This window comes from Schistocerca piceifrons, chromosome 3, assembly GCF_021461385.2.
Source record: "Schistocerca piceifrons isolate TAMUIC-IGC-003096 chromosome 3, iqSchPice1.1, whole genome shotgun sequence".
NCBI classification, from domain to species: Eukaryota; Metazoa; Arthropoda; class Insecta; order Orthoptera; family Acrididae; genus Schistocerca; species Schistocerca piceifrons.
This window is the reverse complement of record NC_060140.1, coordinates 888,092,082-888,100,601: the sequence shown is the minus strand read 5'-3', so window position 1 is coordinate 888,100,601 and position 8,520 is coordinate 888,092,082. Positions and strand designations below refer to the sequence as shown.

General features: G+C 43.1%; 1 pseudogene; it reads right to left on the bottom strand.

Moving 5' to 3' along the window:
- Positions 1-7,857: 7,857 nt before the first annotated feature.
- LOC124790307 lies at positions 7,858-7,975 on the bottom strand (annotated as a pseudogene).
- Positions 7,976-8,520: the final 545 nt, after the last annotated feature.

Genomic DNA, 8,520 nt, shown 5'->3' with positions numbered 1-8,520 from the left:
TCAAATTGATACATTAATTCCCAAACAAGACTGAAAGTCCTTTTAGATGCACGCAACCATCATGGATACAATTATTGGAAATAATTTAAGAAGGCTGTGTGGTTCCTGGAAAACAGTCACTAGTTTTCTCTGACCTTGTTTATTAACTGTCATGACACGTTTCTGTTTAACCCATCGTCTGATGACCTATTAGAAACAGACTAAAGTAACAGATACTTTTTGTTTGTATATGTATGTAAAATTGTCGAGATGTGACCAAATGAAATCTGTTACAACACAATCTGCTGACTTTTACAAGAAATTTACATTTCTGTAAAATTTGTAGTATAACATCCGTTATTTTTGTTTGTTTACAATAGGTCATCAAACGATGGGTTCAACCCGAAACGCGCCATGACAGTTAATAAATATATTCGAGGAAACCAACAACTGTTTTTAAGCAACCTCACAGCCTTTTTAAATTCTTTTCAATAATTATACTGATACATTTATCCTTCTCCAACATCCCTGAAAGTTTCTAACACAAACGGGCATCGCAAGCACTAGGGAAAAATGCACCCATTTATGGTCACATCTGGGACCAAGGAACACCAAAAGCAGTTGGGAGGTATCCTCACATATATTAGCTTGTTCTGGGACCAGGTCGAGTCCGGATGTGCTCAGATGAACTGTGGGAAAGTGGTTTGGTGTGCCTGGCAAGCAACCACATGTTTATGGAGTCTTCCTCAAACCAACACGCCAGCGATCGCAGAGCACTATGGAAATTATACGGAGTACATAGATCAAGGCCACGGTAAAGTTCTGGCACAGAGGTTAAAATATTGTCAGTATACCATTATAGAACACATCGATATTCGAAGAAGGAACCAGTTGGCCAACTGTGATATGGCTACAACCTTAGTAACGCAAGGTAACCCGCACTTTGATTAAGAAGAGAAACGAGACACTCTGCAATCATGACGAATCGATCTATGGGGTAGGCGGAGCACCAGCAGACACATCTTCCGAGCACGAATTGACGAAGGACCTGCGAGTTATCTGGGCTGGGGGGAGCAGAGGAGGGGGAATCAGTGGGTGGGTGGTAGGATAGCCTCTTGGCGATGATTCGATGTGGGAAATGACGAAGTCCTTCCGCGTAGTGTGGAAAAAATTGTACCACTCTAAAAGGACGGTCCTGTCTACACTGCCCACATCTGACATGTGACCAGGCATCCTAGTATTCCTGGCAGCTCAGGATAAAGGAGTGGAAGTTATCGATCTTAAAACTGTAGACGAAGAACAGACGCAATTTCAAGCTCTAAATCCCAGGAAAGCAGGTGGTCCAGACCTGCTAACTGAACTGATACACGGAGGATGCCAAATCTTGTCGTTCATCATCTGATACGTCCTTTCAATCTCACCATCCGGACTGAAATCTTTCCGACGGTGTAGAAGCAAACTGAGGTAGTGGACATACGCAAGGCAGGGGCGTCGGTCGCTCGTTACAGCTTGCTGCCTGCACTGTCAAATCATTTGAGAGGCTTTACATGCACTCTCTGTGCCACGCGGAAGCCGAAGTCCTGCTCCCTGATAAACAGTCTGGCTTCAGAAAACGAGGTTTCACTACCCATCAACTTCTGAAACACTGGAAGAACCAATTAAGTCTTGGGAAACCTTCGAGGTGGTGGATAAGGCTTGATGTGGCACGAGGGACTCTTCTACAGATTCAAAATGCAGAGATCCCAGTGCCACAAGTGCGTCTCCTGAAATCCTACTTGTAAGGCAGGAACTTCCATGTCAAGGCACAGAATGGTCTGTCTGTAGGGCGCCGGATAGTAGCTGAAGTGCGACAATGTTCGGTGTTCGATCCCCTTCTGTACATTCTATACATAACGGTCTGCCATCGTGTTTAGGGTGCAACTTGTTATGCACGAGAGTGACACAGCGCTATTTACCTCTAGTCTGAGCAGCTAGCGCTAGTGTCGTGGGCGGGAAACGGAGGTTCATCTTGAACGCAGCGAAGTGCCAAGATCTCATCGTAACGAGGCAACCAGTCCATGTGGACTAGAGGCAGATATCCATCTTGGGTGGAGCTGCACAGAGGGAAAGCAGGGTCAATCATTTTGGCGTTCACTCTCGACTATGAGGTAAATGTTTGGAAGGCTATCCCATCTCTATCCACTGCTAAACAGAACATCCACACTAGTACAGGACCTTCGAGTGTTGCTGTAGAAGTCATTATAGCGTCGAGTTGGAGCACGCAGTTGTCGTCTGGTGAAACACGTTTGATAGACGTATCGATTGCCTACAAATGGCCCAAAATCAACCTCTCAAACAATCAAACTTGCTTTGCACCTGCCTCGTGATCTATCAGTTTTTCCATTCAGGACAGCATCGGGCAGCAGGAAAACTTTACCTCTTGGACAGATTCAGGCGACCGGCCGGTGACTTCTGCGAAAAAAGTTAGTCGTCAGAGAACACCACATTTGCAATCTGGACACCTGGATGAAGCGTCGAAACACTACCTGCTGATGGATTAACATTTCCTTCCAACCTAACAATGCACCTTTTTTGTTCTTTTATTCATATCGACGCCTCAGAGGACACCCAACGAAGAAAAGAACATAGCATGGGCTAAGCGTTCACCAAAAATGAGGAACGTTTCCTATTAAACAGATCGAGACCAGACGGCCACGTCATCATCGCTCCTGATGATGGAAACGCGATCGCTTGTCCTAAGTATTGTTCGGTATGTTACGAAATCTTCACGGGTTACCAGCCGATTGGCGTCGTCTTGTAGTCGCAACGTTTCAATGGATTGCGTATCCATCATCTTCAGGCGCCTGAAGATGATGGATACGCAATCCACTGAAACGTTGCGACTAGAAGACGACGCCACTCGGCTGATAACCCGTGAAGATTTCATAGCTGTTCTGTATGTTGTTTTTAAGCTGGAAGCTTACTTCGCGACCTAAGAAATTAAAATAAGTAACTTGTTCTGTAAAACGACATTTAGCCCTACTTCGAAACGTACTCAGTCTCTTCCTTTAAAAATCATAATTTTAGTTTTTCTAAGAGAAACATTAAAATTTCAGTCTTTACGTAGTTGGCCCAGGGAGTATATTGCCCTTTTGCAGATCATTCTCATTCTCTTATAAAACTGTTTATTTATTTATGAATTCATTTCACCTGGTTAGTCTGTTAGTTACATGTTCCATAAATCATTTGTACGATTCTTTTCTCAAAACGATGTGGAACGGATCAAGTTACAGGATATCAATACATGTTTAGTGTTAACATTAATGAACACATTATTTTTTGGTCCTTCTCATAAAACTAATTAAAAAACCATGCTAACAGTTTCTAAATAGAAATTCGTGCAAGGGATAGAAGGAGTTGTCCAGGAGAAATAATTTTAGGTTAGATTTAAAACTTAGTTTGTTACCTGTCACACATTTTACCTTATTGAGCAAATGATAAGAGCCTTGAGATCCTTTTTTACGAATAACCAGGCAACCTTAGTGAGTCATCATTGCAATTTGTATACTATAATAATAATAATAATAATATAGTTATAAGTATATGAAATTCAAGAAATGCCAGAGTCATTAACAGTATGTAAACAATTTTCTCATTATTTTTTGTTGAAAAAATACATGGCAGTGATACCGAAGGAATGAACGTGGAGAATTAGTGACTAGTCAGAAGAAGAGCGAGAAATAATAGGGTAAGATTATCAGATGGAATGGTAGGAAGAAAAGAAAACAGAAAGAAATGAGAAAAGCGTGGATAATTAACAATGTGACAGAGGTGTTGGGTACCTGTAAAATTATTCGGCTGTCAGTTAATATTATGGTGTCTATCCAGTTATCTGGACCTATTTTAATGCCTGAGTTAACCTTGGTTTTTCTATGTGCAACAATGTCGTCAATATAGATATTAAAAAGTGTGGGCGATAAGCTATACGCTTGCCTCACACCTCTAACAACTGTTACGGTTCCAGTATTTCCTCTCCCCTTGTTTACTGAGATTTTTGTTTCATGACGTATGCTTTTAATTTCCTGTATTACTTCGGATATTTTCGATTTTCTAAAACTCTTTATAAAGTGTGTTATAACGTGCAACGCATATTTAATGTGATTTAGAACAAGTCCTTCGTTTGTTACTCACAAGGGGAAGGCCTCAGACACGGCCAACCGATTCAGCTCAAATTTGGCAGGTCGCTTGTGTACAACCTAAAACGAAGGAATCTAAGATATTTTGGGTCAACACCCCCACAATTTTGAAAAAACCGCCCCTAAAGGTTATGACGAGCAATCGACTCAAAATTGGCGGGACCGATAGGTAATCGTAAATAGAGCATTTTTCATCATCAGGTATAGGGTCCGAAAATGCATACTTTCCAGAAATCGAGGTAAGAAATTTTTACAACTGCCGCTTCTGTGCCCACATGGTAAACGCTTTTCGCCGACAGCACCGATAGCGCAACGGCCAAGGTAACTGGCTGGGACTTGGAGAAACCGGGTTCGAATTTCGAAGAAACCTAGCGGATGTTGTTCTTTTCGTTTGTATTTTTCCATACATCAATTAATATGGATAGGAGGGTTAATAAGGTGAGTATTATTATCATTCCTTATTGATTTACTTACCTTATTAACCCTCCTATCCTTATCAATTGAGATATGGAAAAATACAAAAGAAAAGAATAACATCCGCTACTTTTCTTCGAGATTCGAACCTGGGTTTTCCGATTCCCAGCCAATTACCTTGGCCATTGCGCCATCGGCGCTGTCGGCGAAAGGCGTTTACCGTGTGGGTACAGAAGCGGCAGTTGTAAAAGTTTCTTTCCTCGATTTCTGCAAAAATTTTGCGTTTGCTGACCCCATACCTGATGATGAAAAATGGTCTATTTACAATTATCTATCCATCCCTCCAATTCTGAGTCGATTGCTCGTCATAACCCTTAGGGGTGATTTTCTCAAAATTGCGGGGGTGTTGACCCAAAATATCTTAGAGTCCTGCGTTTTAGGTTGTACACAAGCGACCTGCCAAATTTGAGCCGAATCGGTTGGCCGTGTTTGAGGCCTTCCCCTTGTCAGTGGAATGAAATTTAAAAAGCTCTCATCGAGAAAGATCGACGTAGTTTACACACTTGACTTGCTTCAAGCGATTTACTCCTGCCGTGAGGGCATGTTTACATCAGCAGCGTCGTGACCCTGGGTGCTAATGTATTGTACGTGATAATCAGTAGCGCCAAACACGAAAACTGCTGCAGCCTAAAGCACGATGTGGGCTTTAGCGGGGCCGTTATAACACGTCACAGAACCCGTTTCACGACCTTGCTAATCCGTGCGCCACTCATTTGCTTGAGACGCGAAAGCGATACGTAGCAACGAACAAAAGTAAATTTTTTGCCAGCTAGTATTTCCTTGGTGGAATAAAGAAATGCCACACCGGAAACGTTTTGTTTCTCCGCTGCTAATTTAGTGCTTTGTGCTGCAATTGTAAGTACAGGGTGCAGATTTGCGGTTTGTATTGCTTACAGCGGGAAAGATCACTCGCTGCTCAATAACCAGTGAAGTGTTGAAATATTTAGAAAGCAGTATTTTTAGAAGGCATAAGCGTTACATTATGTCATCACAATTCACATGGGTCTCACACTGGGTATAGAGTAATATAAAGTATTTACGTTCAGCTCTGAGTACTTTTTTTAAAGTTTTATCCTCCGTCTTTTCCTGCCTTGTGCGAATCTTTTTATTTACGTTTTTAATAAACCCAGTACCTGCTATAATTTGTTCTGCACATTCTAGTCTTTTACTGCACCTACGATTTTCTTCCTATGTTACCAAATTAATTAATTCTGGATACCATAGCAGAGGTCACACTGACCTGTTCATTCTTCTGGTGTGTTCCAAAGCCTTCTTTCCTCGCCTACCCTTTTTAGTACTTCTTCATTTCGTACTTCATCTGTCCACTTAATTTTCAACATTCTTGTACGAGGGTCACTCCAAAAGAAATGCACGCTATTTTTTTTTAAATCCATCTTTTATTCTACATGTTTGAAAGTTTTACAGTGTGTAGATACATCCTTTAGGAACAATATTTTCATTTCTCCACATAATTTCCATCCCTCTCAACTGCCTTACGCTATCTTGGAACCAGCGCCTGTATGCCCGCAAGGTAAGATTCTGGACCAACCTGTTGGAGCCACTGTCTGGCAGCGTGCACAAGGGCGTCATCATCGTCAAACCTTGTTCCACGAAGAGAGTCTTTCAGTTTCCCAAAGAGATGATAGTCACACGGAGCTAGGTCAGGATTGTAAAGGCGGGTGTTTCAATGTTGTCCATCCGAGTTTTGTGATCGCTTCCATGGTTTTTTGACTGACTTGTGGCCGTGCATTGTCGTGCAACAGCAAAACATTCTGTTTTTGCCGATGTGGTCGAACACGACTCAGTCGAGCTTTAAGTATCTTCAGTGTCGTCACATATGCATCAGAATTTATGGTGGTTCCACTTGGCATGATGCCCACAAGCAAGAGTCCTTCGGAACCGAAAAACACAACAGCCATAATTTTTCCAGCAGAAGGTGTGGTTTTGAATTTTTTTTTCTTGGGTGAATTTGCATGATGTCACTCCATTGATTGCCTCTTCATCTCTGGTAAAAAATGATGGAGCCATGTTTCATCACCTGTCACAATTCTTCTAAGAAATTCATCTCCACTATTCTCGTACTGTTCCTAAAGTTCGCTGCATACCGTTTTTATTGTTTCTTTGTGAGCCACTGTCAGCATCCTGGGAACCCACCTGGCGCAAACCTTTTTAACGTCAGCACTTTCAGTATCCTGCAAACACTTCCTTCCCCTATCCCGACGTAGCGTGAAAATTCGTTCACTGTGATGCATCTTTCACCAGTCACCATTTCGATAACTCTCTGCACATTGTCTGGATTGTGTGCAGTACGTGGCGTGCCGCTGCGAGGACCATCCTCAATATTGCCGTGCCCGCTTTCATCACGTAACCTGTTTGCCCACCGACTAACTGTACTGCGATCGACAGCAGCATCTCCGTACATCTTTTTCAACCTCTTGTGGATGTTTCCCACTGTCTCGTTTTCACAGCACAGGAATTCTATGACAGCACGTTGCTTCTGACGAACGTCAAGTGTAGCAGCCATCTCTTGAAGACATGCTGAGACGGCGCCACTCACAGGAACAGGTTCAACTAAGTTTGAAAACAAGCGGGAAGGATGTATCTACACACTATAAAACTTTCACACATGCAGAATGAAAACTGTATTTTTACAAAAATAGTGTGCATTTCTTTTGTAGTGACCCTCGTATAATACCACGTTTCAAATACCTCCGTTTCAACCTACTCAGGGTTTCCAGTGATCCAAGCTCCATTTCCATACGTAGAATGCTGTACTCAGTACGTAGACATCGACACAGGCACTGGACGCACATTAGCGGGGTGTAGGTTTTGAAGACTCGTCTGACTATTCTGCTTTAGGTTTCCCTTCATTTTCGTGAACCATTTAAGATGAATGCTGGAATATTCTTACAGGAAGGGCACGACCAACCGCATTTTCCACCTTTTCCAATTGGGCTTACTGCTCAGCGCCTCATCCCCTAGGTACCGACAGGATATTGAGGCTCTAACTTTTCTTTCTTACTATAAAGCACTCTGTCTTCAGGCCACGAGTGGCCTACCGGGACCATCCGACCGCCGTGTTATCCCCAGTGGAGGATGCGGATAGGAGGGGCGTGGGGTCAGCACACCGCTCTCCCGGTCGTTATGATGGCATTCTTGACCGAAGCCGCTACTGTTCGGTCGAGTAGCTCCTCAATTGGCATCACGAGGCTGAGTGCACCCCGAAAAATGGCAACAGCGCATGGCGGCCTGGAGGGTCACCCATCCAAGTGCAGACCACACCCGACAGCGCTTAACTTCGGTGATCAGACGGGAACCGGTGTAGCCACTGCGGCAAGGCCGCTACCTTTATTTTTTACAATGCAGTCGGAAACTGTCACTGTGCTTTAGCTTAACTGCTGGCAACGATGTTTTGCAAGCGGCAGTGACTCGCTGATAAGAATCGGGCAAAGATTGTCAGCGCAAGTTTCACTGGAAGTTACTTAACAAATATTCCGTACTTGACAACTGGCGCCAGTCTGGCCGTGATAAGATGATGGAATGGCTGATAAAATTATCTCGAGTAGTGAGTGGACAAGGAGAAGAATTCTGTCACGTTGAACAGTGATAAGAGGCAGCTGAGCATCTATACCTATAGCTAAATGAAAGTGCTCCACGCCGCGTTTTTCTGTCTGTGTGAAGGCAAAATCTGAGGATCTACTGTCGGGATTTTAATGTGGTTTTCACTAAAAGGTGGACTGATTAGTGAGGAATGTTTTTGTATATAATCTACGCATTATCGTGATGTCAGGCAAGTTGCAAAGCCGTAGATACTTAGTGCTAACCACGCGGAACCATGACGGGTCGTAAGTTTAAGCACGAAACGTGAGAATGTTAGCACATGTATTTTCCG